The sequence below is a fragment of the Palaemon carinicauda genome, chromosome 41 (assembly GCF_036898095.1).
Source record: "Palaemon carinicauda isolate YSFRI2023 chromosome 41, ASM3689809v2, whole genome shotgun sequence".
Taxonomy (NCBI): Eukaryota; Metazoa; Arthropoda; class Malacostraca; order Decapoda; family Palaemonidae; genus Palaemon; species Palaemon carinicauda.
The window spans coordinates 16,585,553-16,598,052 of record NC_090765.1 but is presented as its reverse complement, the minus strand read 5'-3'; the positions used below and the strand labels follow the sequence as shown (position 1 = coordinate 16,598,052).

The following is a 12,500-nucleotide window of genomic DNA, read 5'->3' as shown; positions in this document are numbered from 1 at the left end:
AAAATTCTGAAGCATTGGGTCTCAATCATATGACTAAGATTTTTTATTATGAATGTCATTAATATTATGTAAGCTCAGGGTTCTTCTTGTCTGGGATTCCCTTTCTTTGTTAGTACCTTCTCCAGTGTACCTATTCATGTTTATGCTGATGAGTCCACCTTCCATATTTCTTTTCCATTTAGATCGACAATAATTTTCAAATGAGCCCAACCTCTTAAGAAAATGACTTGAGAGATGACATGCCTTGCCAAAATTAAAAGGACCACATTAGGGTTAATACCAATCGCTAGCTTAATGGTTTTCTTAGCAATCGGAAAGTTCAGGTATATTAGAAATTCTTAGGATTTGGGCATACCTGGGGCACACACACATGTATATTAGTTGGCAACAGTGAACCAAAGCGTGTTTACTCTGACAGATTTCACTCGGTTAAAACATTATCTATGTACCTTTCTTAACAAGTATCTTTTATTTTTATTTGGCGTATGTTATATTTGGTTGGTTAACTATGCTATTTAGGTATTGCTTTTGATTTATTAAGTTATGATGACATTATTGGACGTTGTCTCCAATCTTCTGGCCACATTTCCGTACTTACAAGGATAGGTACCACTCCAGCGAATTGTTTCCATTTACTAAGCCAGGTATCTTGGATTGAGGCCTTTGTGGATTGAAATCACTAAAAAACTAATTCTACTACAGCTTTCTTTGCTAAGGTGTTTAAGTAGTGTCTTTTGGCTCTATCGTCACAAGTGATGCATTTTTCAATTGGTCTTATTATATGTCTTAGAGTTTATTGTCCCTTCTAGACTTACAAAAGCGCGTTATAGGAAATTAGGTCTGTATATTTTTATAATTGTGTTCATGTATGTGTACTGTACATCATTTTGCACTCAACACTGCCATATGGAAAGAACAATGAAAATTCATTTTTTTTTACATAGGGCACATTGTACCCACATTACATTTTAAGAACAACTTGTATTGGTTTCCATAAAAAGACCACGCCCCCTTTTTCATGTAAATAGAACCAAACATTGTCTTACTCAATTATTTTCATTCATTATAATGCGATATGTTGTCTTGTGCTTCCTTCCTTTAATTGCCGGTGTTAAATCCTTCTGCCACTTATAACGCTAGAAAACTAACAGCATAGCAGGCAATGGTGCAGGGTATGTCACTTATGTAATGTGTATATGCATGTATACGTGATTGTTACACTTGAAAAAACTGACTTGTAAATAGAGCCATTTGTAGCAAACACTAAAAGCTATGCTAGTATAAGGTAATAGATTATGGAACATCCAGACACCCGGAGTCTTGTTATCGACTGTTTTTTTTTAAGTATTTATCGGTCGATTAGAGTCCGCGAAAAACACTATATGCGTCGGTTTGCGTGATAACCAATGTTTGCGGGAAGTCATGGTAAGTTTCCAGATATTGGTAAACTATTGCGAGGTTTGGAAATCTATATATATCACCATTTCTAGCAATAAGATATTGACACTTCCATGGATTTTATTTTCTTTTGTGTTGGACGATTTGTTTGAAAAGAATTGTAAATTACGGGTTACCTTTAGGCAAGTTGTGTCAGTCTCAAATTACTGAACAGAAAAGGGCATGGTTTCAAGTCTCCAGAACCACAACTATAGTGAGTTGTGGGAGTAGTGGATGATAACAGAATCTTAGTTGAATTAATACTTAACACTTGGCTGTTTCCCTGGGGTTCCAAAGCAACAACTTTGACGCTAAATCACTCCTGCCCTCTCTCTTTTTAGCTTTCAAATTGTTCAATTATTTATGATTGATTTTAATGTGCAGTTTTAGAATTCGCGTTGGGGATAATTCTAGATGTCTTAGCAGTTGCCCTTTTTTTATTTTGAGGTAATCAAGTTTGAATGGTGTGATTTCAATGTTTTTGTAAAGCGAGTATTGTTTTCCCAATATGATTACCATTAGACAATTTGAATTGTTCATTAGACTGTTAATTTATAAATTTACCCAGAAAATATCAAGTAAATCTATTACTATGAGATTCAGGGCCTCTGTAACACGGTTTTTTGGACTTTGCTCCTTATCAAAGCATCGGATGTAGCTGAAAATTGACGTATGTATATTTTACAACCACACACAAATTTTGTCAGCATTATCAATAACCTAAACCCGATAGTTTTAATTTTTATAGAGTAAAAATGATCTAGCCGACGCCATGGCCAGTGATAACGAGCCAAGAGTTGAAAACATTCATTACGTAAGCAATATAAACACCTTTTGACAAAATTTTGCCCCGCCCATCCACCAGACACCCATTCACCTTGTTCCATCTGCTCTGACACCCATAACAGTCAAGAATGGCTAGCAGGATTTGGAATTGCCCCCTTGGTTGCAAAACTGCATTTGTATTACGACTTGCAACTTTATACAGCCAAGAGAAAATCCGTGGCCATATTTACTATAGCCTGGATAGGTAATTATTCAGTTTCTAGTTTAAATCCAATGTTTATGGTCTGATTTGTATTTAGCGTAACATGATTATAATACTCGTAATGTCATTCAGGCTTTTGAACATTTCCATTAACTATTCACTATGCCATCAAGAGAGAGAGAGAAAGAGAGAGATTGTATGTAAACAGTCTTTATATAACTATTTTTGTTAAAATAAGAATTTTGTGCTAAACTCTTCATCAGACCAACGGATCATCCGATATATTTTTTTTTCTTCTTCTTAGGCTGTACGACCGTGTTAGCTATGTTTTGGGCAGGACTGCATTTTGTAAATAAATCAGGAATAGTTTTAGGAGTTTTATTTGTACTGTCTGTCTGTCTGTATAGATTGCCTTACCTTGTGTAAGACCCGGGCTCTTGCCTGTGGGCAGCCCGGAAAAGAATGTAGTTTGAATTGTAGAGCGTTATATGTGTATAAGAGAACTTGTAACTTGAATAGGGTATAATTATTTGTACATCTAATGGGAATTTATAGAAGTAAAATGAACATAATTCATTTATCCTTTAAAATAATTACTACATGTAGCAAAACAAATAGTAGTAAAGATGATAATGCAATGAAGGAATGATATCATACTTTATCTTTAGCTTCAACATCGGCATTAACATACCCAGAGTTGCCATAATTTGTCAGCTTAATGAAATAACCTGTCATCTAATGTTAAACTTAATTTCTGAGGAGGCCATGGCTTATTGCACAGTGAAAAAACATTACAAAGACTTTATGAATGGCGGAACGATACATAAATGTGGGGTGGGGTATCTGCGCTAGTGTAGTAATACTACTGTAGCAGTAGTGCTGCAACAGTAGTATACATGAATTAAACGTATGGGCCAACTGCTGGGATCCTTGAGGATCATTTAGCACTTCTTAAAACTACTCGAGAAATGAGTTTCTATAGCCAGAATTTAAATTTTCTGATCCAACAATGCCCATGATAGCCTTCAGTGTTATCCTGAATTATAACCAGGCCAAAGTGGGTGGAGCCTCATGAAGTCATCATTCTGACGATAATTATTGATGAAGGTTTAAAGCGAAAATACAGTACCGGCTATTTTTTTTATTTTTATTTTTTTTTATTTTTTTACAGTAAATAGGTAGGTAGATAGACGATAAATAAAAATTGCTTGACATTGGATATAGCAGTTATCAAATCAAGCGTGTCTACTACGTTTTTGAAAATTACCAACTATTCCCTACACCTTGTCAATCTGATTGTGACCTATAAAGTAGACTGCAATTTCTTAGGAAACTTATTTTGGGAGTTAGACTAATAATCGAAGTGTTTTTGTATTTATTAACAAATTTTGTTGGTTTGTTCATTATGACAATTATCAGTGGAGAGGTTTCAGAGTTCATAAAGGTGTACTGCTTTGCTTTCATTTAAACTTTTGTGTCATTGTTGGCAGAGGTATAGCCTTCGTTACGTATGGCCAATCATCGATCGAGAAAGAGAGAAGAAATGCCGTCATAAGTTACGTAACGAGTGTGTTCGAAACCTTTTCTCAGAGTAAGTTGGCCCGTCTTCAAAAAACGTCACTTTTACATTATAAGTACCAAATTTATTCAACCTACGTAATGCAGAATATAGTAAAAATTTTAAGTGTAGATATAATGTGCATTCTGAAGAAGCGTTATATTTATGAAATTCATAGATAAAAAATTATTGCGAAAAAACCGTGTTACAGAGGCCCTGAATCTCATAGTAGGTGTAATGATCATTGAGTAAATTACTAAAAGTTTACGGTATTTCAGTATTGATTCTTTTCGGAAGAAAATAGGCTTTAAAAACTCAGGTTTTATTTGTTTAATCAGTAATAAAATATATCAGTTTATGATTTATGTTTCTGAGTTTATAACTAGTTTCAGCGCTAAAGTGACGTACCCATTTGATAGAAATTAGTGACTGTACTAAGGACTTTTTTTTTTTTTTTTTTTTTAACCCCGAATTAATATCGTCATATTTAAGAGAAAATAATCATGTAATATGCATTGATGCTTTTGTGGAATGATTTTCCAACCGAAACACACGGAAATAATCATGTGCAATCTTCTTCTCCTAATGTAGTCTTGAAGATTCAGACTTCTCTTGTTCACGCCTTATCTGAAATACTCTTCCAACTTCATCTTTAAAACTGTTATCCAACTGTCCTTATAAAAAGATGCTTATATCTCACCGAGCGCCAATTTCTTTGGAAAGGTCATGAGGCCGTATGAAATGATTTTTGCATAATTAGTGACCCATTTGATCGCAAAGCTGTAATGATATTTAGATTTCAAAGATAGACTTTAAAGGTGTTAAAATCTATAAAATTTCAGTATTTCCTTCTTTTTAAGAAGTTAGATCATAAAATTTATGGTACATTCAAACGATGATCTGTCTCTTATCTGATGGTTTGAATAAATGCATTAATTCCTACAATTCTATCAAATTATGAATGTTATATTTGATATCCTTTTTGGATGGAAGTCATAGGTTGATAGAGCAATACAGGACTCACAAATATTCTGTTTTATGAACGGAAATAATTATCAGTAATTAAATACAGTGTTTCAATAGAGTGTAGACTAAGGTGTTTCATGCGCGATGACTGTAAGTAATAAGTAGTTCGTTTCTATTTTCTTCCTGGTTTTATAGGAAATGACCATTTTCATGAAATATTTTTTATGATGTTTTTTTCATTAAAGATCACTTGGTGTATTTGTACAAATAATACGTTAAACTGAAGTGGTATCCCGCTTAATTCTAATTTATAATAGTATGCTAATCGTCGGGTTGGAGAAGTAGTAAATCGCCATTATGAAGATGGTTTTTTTTTTTTTTTTTTTTTTTTTTTTTTTTTTTTTTTTACTCCGCTGTTGCTTGATTGATTACGTTATTTTTTTTTCTAATTGGTTAGAAAGGAGTAAATGATTTTGAGATTATCAAGTGTAGACGTTTTTCTTATAAACATATATGTGCATGCCAAATGATTAACATCGTGTAATTAAAAGTGAAGCAGAGCGTTAAGGGGGAAAATTATTTTCGCGCATTTACAAAGAATTATCCTGGGTGAGCTAATTTGCTTAATACTATTTCATATTCCAGGGTCAAGGCTTCGTCATATAAAACACTATTTATATGATTTTGATAACATATTGGGCATAGAACTGTCTTGGCACAGCTTATTTTATTCCTGTCACTACTGTAGGTTTACCCTTTAAGGGACCCTTCACCTGTATTTGGAGAAGGATTTTTGGTGTCTAAACTGAATTGATATTGATGAGGATTTTTGTCAGTCATCAAGAGTAAAAGTCCATTTTTGCACACACACACACACACACACACACACACACACACACACACACACACACACACACACACACACACACACACACACATATATATATATATATATATATATATATATATATATATGTGTGTGTGTGTGTGTGTGTGTGGTTGTGGGTGTGTGTGTGGAGGGGGGGGATACCTTAACGTGGTGAAAAGGTTTGTGTATTGGCATGATTAGCAAAGCTCTACTAACCAGTGCCACCCATAACAGGTTGGGTTGTTGAAAGCGATCAGATTAAATCTCCCATCATCATCAATCTGATCTGGAAAGCGTGGTGAAGAAAATGGCCAAACCGCAGATATGACAAAATACATGTCTGAGGCCTTTGTCCGGTAGTGAACAATAAACGGCTGTGTTTGATGTATTTGTTGTGATTATATATATATATATATATATATATATATATATATATATATATATATATATATATATATATATATATATATATATATATGTGTGTGTATTTATTTATTTATATATATATATTTATTTATATATATATATTTATACATATATACATATATATATATATTTATTTATTTATTTATTTATATTTATATATATATATATATATATATATATATATATATATATTTATTTATTTATTTATTTATTTATATTTATATTTATATATATATATATATATATATATATATATATATATATATATATAAAACTATATCTATCTATCTATCTATATATATATATATATATTTATATATATATATATATATATATATATATATATATATATATTTATATATATATATATATATATATATATATATACATATATATATATATATATATATATATATATATATATATATATATATATATATATATATATATATATTCACACACATATCTTGCATGATTGTCGTCTTTCCCTCTGTTTTTACTTATTTAAATCGTCATGCAAAAATTCACCCCAAGACTTCAATCCACGACACCTTACGGTTCCTCCTCATTGTGATGAATCTCTGCATCTTCCCCCAAAATACGGTAAATTTCTCCTCTACCATCAGTATCTGCCGCTGTTGACCTGAAGCGTTGCTGAATAATTAATCCCAGGCGTCTCAGATGGCGAACCACTTGACGTGTTGAGCGTAAATATGGAGGAAAGTAATGACATATTTAGATATATTCGGGTTTAATTAATATAGCTGAAATGAATGGTTTAGTTACCTCTCTTTTCTTATGCAAAGTTAGTTAATATAGATGATGAGGTTCTTTAAAATTTCAACTCTTTCATTGATAATAACGATAACAATGATTATTGATGTTATCTTTCCAATGACGAATATTGATGAGTAATTATTATTATTATTTATATTATCAATAAAATTATTATCATTTTGGTTGCTTTATCTACTTTTATTTTATACGAAAATTTCGCATAGTTTTATGTGTTCTCCAACTTTACATTCTTGAGAAATCTCTCGCCTGGATATTATTTATTTATATATTTATCGAGCGTGGAAGTATTATTATTAGTATTAAGGCTCCATCATTATTATTATAAAAATGATAAAACTAACTTATTATTTCTTTTAATCCATCATCTTGCTTTCGGTGTACGGAAAATCACATAAAAAACAAATCAATGAATTCTAAATAAATAATGAAATTCTAAGAAATGCAGTTTAAGGTCGATCTTTACTGTTTTCTTTTCGCCGATTTTATTTGCCCATTAAAAGTTACGTTACTTTTTACTCTATCGGAATGAAAGTTCAATGATGTCGACTTCGATAGCATTCAGTTTATCAAATGAGTTATTTATGACATTGAGGGATTCTTCCTTTGTCCCATTTTACATCTTGTAAAGCAAAGTTATCTCTGTGAATTCATATGGCCCCTCGTATAGACCATTATTTATTCGTGATAACATACCCTCCTTATCTTCTTCCCTATATGATAAAGAACAAGTATATATATATATATATATATATATATATATATATATATATATATATATATATATATATATATGTATATATATATATATATATATATATATATATATATATATATATATATATATATATATATATATATATAATATACACACACTAGTCGGTCTCTCTCCGTCCCTCGAGTAAAGGGGAGAGGAAGTTGTCATACCATTGTGAGATGGAGTGCCCGAGAGGTAAATTCGGAAACTCCAATTTCCTCAAATTGCCAGCGAATTGTAGTTAGGAAAGGGGAAGGGGGTGGGAAGGGTTGAAATTCGGTATGTGTGTGCACATATCTAAATATTTATTCGTTGTTCATAACGGGTCCGCACACTTTTATATTGTCTTCCTACCAAGGGGTTGTGGGAATCCACACAAATTCTATCCAAATCACTCTTGCCTTGCCTTAATACAATTTAGTTGGAGAGCCATGTGGATCTTATTCACACTATTGAGTACTAAATGTTTGTCTAATTTTATTACAAATCGCCTAACAATGAAAGTAAGGGGCGTCCTAAGTTGCACAATCCTGGGTTTTGATCTCTGACGGTCTCAAAAGGGGAGCCAAAAATACAATTAAACAAACTTTCGAGTACAACAGCCGTATCTAGCCGGCTTCATTTTGATCACCCTTCAAATTAAACTAATGCAACTTAAGACATGAAAATACCTGGGGTTACTGATTAAGACACCTTCTAATTAACGATTTATTTCAGCTTTGAAGTACAATGGGAATTCTTCTTGCTAATGATTGTTTAGTATTTTTCTTGGAATTTGCAGGTAAGATGGTGGTCTTTGTACCTTGAGGGATATGAAGATCCTTATATAAAAAAGGTGGTACAACAATTTTGATTGATGCTTTGGATGAAACATTATTTCAAATGTTTAAGGTACCAAAATATGTGCGGTTACTAATTAAGACTAGTTAACGACTACTTAATTAATGATCAATTTATTTAAACTTTCATGTGACAAAATTTCTTTTTGCAGAAAATAATGAGGCATGGAATGTACAGTGTGATGTACGACATAGTTTATTGTTTTATAGTGACCAAATTGAATCCTAGCTCAAGTCACTATGTTTTAATTTTACTGCGATCATCTCATTCATGATTGTCATCAATATTTTCATTAGTTAATTCAATTTCTCTTGGCAGAGGATCATGATCTTCATCCTTATAATCATCCATTCCACCATCTTCATGGCCATCAACACTGTTATCTGGCTCTATTTCGACCTGAACCTCTGGAATGAGTGCAAGGGACATCTGTTCTCCATTGAACCAAGTGATGTGAAATTCGCCGTTGACATTTTCATACCCTTGGTTGAGTATTTTGTCCAGGTCTTGGTGATGAGCACACCCCTATAATCTTGCAACAAATGCACTTCTATCCACGTGAAGTGCTTGTTTTGCTTCACATGGTGGAATGCTGCTGTTTGCAATGATTTTAAGCTTCTCAAAAGTGGTGGTTACCATTTGGTTTTCGTTTGTAGGTTTTCTTGACCATGATGAATCAATGCTTGTTAAGTGGGGCAAGTATCCATGCTCCATACAACACGCAGACAAAATTCTGCAAGATTTGGATAACTTCCTCTGTTATGACATCCTTGCTCGGTGAAGCAAGCAAACGCTCTCTGGAACTTGTCACTTTTAACCACAATTGCATGTGGCCTGTTCTTTCCTTTCCTTGCAAAGGCAGATCTGTAGTTACAGCCAGGGAACGTGTGTAGGCCGGGGAGTGCAGCACACACAGCTTGGCCTATCGCAGCAGCAATCATAGTTACTTTTACATAGCGCAGGTCACCTTGTCCTCTTATCTCAAACTCCATCCAAACGGTGGAGGAAACTCGATGGACATGGTGCAGGAGTGACATTAGAATGTCAGTGTCAGAAGCTCTTACGACTATGTCGCCAGGTGTGGACTTGTCCGCCTCAATCACGTGAAGGATGACTCTGGTGTCAGTCTCTGAGTGGTTGTAGTTTAGAGATGGGACTGATTCTGCATATACTTCTCCATCTTCTACGAAGTACCGAGTGCATTTTTCCATCACTCTCAAATATACTTCCCGTCCATCAAGAAGAGGCCTGTAGAAGTCACTCGACCAATCCTTTGTGAGATAGACAGGTAGCTCTCGTTTGAACGACTCCCTCTCAAGTTATTTCTTGAAGCTTGAGTCTCTTTTCCGTTGAGGTCCTTAGATAACTAATTCCCCTCCCACAACAGCTTCTCTTTGCTCGCGCTCAGTCCTTGGTAGATGTTCTTTCATTCCTATTGATTTTGATGTCGATTCTCTGGGACTTATATGCTGAGGTAGTAACCGGAATGTTTCATGACAGCTCCCCGTATGTTCCAGGCTGATCCAGCAATATGCAGTGGAATTGGAAATTGCCGTCAATATGAGTACGTACAAAGGATGTGCTGCCATGTTCACTGACAGTTCCCTCCAGAAGTTTGAACAATTTGATTTCTTGCCATCACTGTGACCCCTTTGACAGGGACACAGGTGTCAGTGGAAATGAGAAGACATGCTCAAGGTCAGTGTCATTAGTTGCTGCTGTTAAGGCAATGTGGTCATGAAGTGCTCTGGTACATTTGAGTTGTGCCTGTTTGGTGTTTTTGTTTGCTTTTCGATTGGTTATGCATTCACTTGTGAATGTGCAAAGAGGATGCTTGTGAATTGGTTTTTCAAAATGCTCTGCACTTTCGAGGCATTCTTTTACAAAGCTTTCTTTCTTGATGGTTCACTCGGGCACACTATTCTATCGTATTTTTCTTCCTCTTGATTTTTAAAGTTGTTGTAGTTTATATATGAAAAATTTATTTTGAAATTGTTGCTGTTTTTTAAATATTTAATTGTAGTTGTTAATTACTTCTCTTGTAGTTTCCTTATTTCCTTTCCTCACTGGGCTATTTTCCCTGTTGGAGCCATAGGGCTTATAGCATCCTGCTTTTCCAATTAGGGTTGTAGCTTAGCAAGTGATAATAATAATAATAATAATAATAATAATAATAATAATAATAATAATAATGATGATATTCTTCTGGAATGTTCAGCAATGATGTTCCTGTGGCCTCTCTTACACTCTCCCCAGTGCTGATGTTAATGAGAGGTCAGCTTGGATCAAGTGTGAAAGGATTGGCCCAAGACTCAATGTGATTGATGATCTTCTGCAGATCCACCTTGTCTTTCCTGATACTGGCTGGTCTCAGTCTCATTATCGCTTCTGTTGCTAATTCCAACTATAGTGAGAGCTTCGTTCACAAGTTCTGCTCTGCTACTCATGGTGACATTTCACTGTAATCTTGAACTGAAGTTGTTTGTAGGCGGTGTATATCCCGTCATTTGGGAGGCTTCATCTACATTGACTGTTTGCTCCAGGGTGAGATTGAGTGGAATTCGTGCAAATTCATTGTTCGATTGTCTGACTGAAAAGCCTCTATTCTCTAGAATCTGCCGTAGCCCAGGATGTGAATCAGCTAAGTTCATCAAATCAAGCTTGTATTTCGACATCTAGCAGGCATAGTTCAGTCACTGGTGTCAACATAGACATGAAGAGATCTATGTCTGTTTCTCTAACCGCATATTCGACAGTGGGGTAGATCTGTATATACTGGATATACATTAACCCAAAACTGTGCTGTTCGACCAAGGTCAGCAGTTTCAGCGCTCTTCTTGAACTTCTCAAAAGTCTCAAATAGCTGTCCGAACAGTGCTAGGCTACAAAAACAATCAACATCTTCCTTTTTTTCAGGGGGACATTTTGCAGTTCCAGGAGAACCAATTCTGCATTCTCATATTGCTTCTAGTTTTGTCAGAAAAGTAATGTTTCCAGTGCAAGAGCAAGGAATGGGTGAAATTGTTTACGATTGTAGCTTAGGCGCTCTTTACACTCTCTTAGAGATCCAGGGTCTAATACGCCCGAGTCTGTCAGCTTTGCTGGTCCACCCGATTCTGCAGTAACCTTTGCAATGGCTCTCGAGTAGCACATGCGAATGTGGAATACTCCAAACCCCAGGAAACATTGCGTCTTAAGTTTTGGATATGGTGTCTAGGATTACTAAACAATCATTTGCAAGAAGAATTTTTGTTGTACGTGACATTTTAAGTAAATTGTTAATTGGTCGTTGATTAGTAGGTGTCTTAATTAGTATCCCCAGGTATTTTCATGTCTTAAGTTGCATTAGTTTAATTTGATGGTTGATTTAAATGAAACCGGCTAGAAACGGGTGTTGCACTCGAAAGGTTGTTTAATTGGATTTCGGTTCCATTTTTGAGACTCTCAGGGACCAAAGCACAGGATTGTGCAACTTTGGACGCTCCTTTCTTTAATTTTTAGGTTATTTACAATAGAATTACACACTTGAACATTTTGTACTCAATAGTGAGAGTAAAATCCATCTGGCTCTCCAATGATATCGTTGTAAGGTTATAGCTGAGACTTCTTGCATTAGTATGCCAGCCTCATTTAACAGCCTATTTCAAGTATATTTCTGGTACTGGCATGTACACTTGCTGAAGTCTATCAATACATTTGATAAATTGGCTTTTTCATTTTGAGCATTCGATTTGCAAGTTCCAAACATTTGAACCAGAAGAATATTGGGAGTTAAATGGCAGGACAGGATTAGAAATGAAAACATAAGAGAGATTACTCAAGTTCCATATGTGGATGAGATCATGCTGAGGGTAGATGGATTTGG

At 34.4% G+C, this 12,500-nt stretch overlaps 1 long non-coding RNA gene across 1 annotated transcript in view; it reads left to right on the top strand.

Moving 5' to 3' along the window:
- LOC137632259 (uncharacterized) overlaps positions 1-12,500 on the top strand; it is a 936,711-nt gene that overhangs the window by 380,673 nt on the left and 543,538 nt on the right. The gene's annotated exons all lie outside the window — the stretch shown is intronic.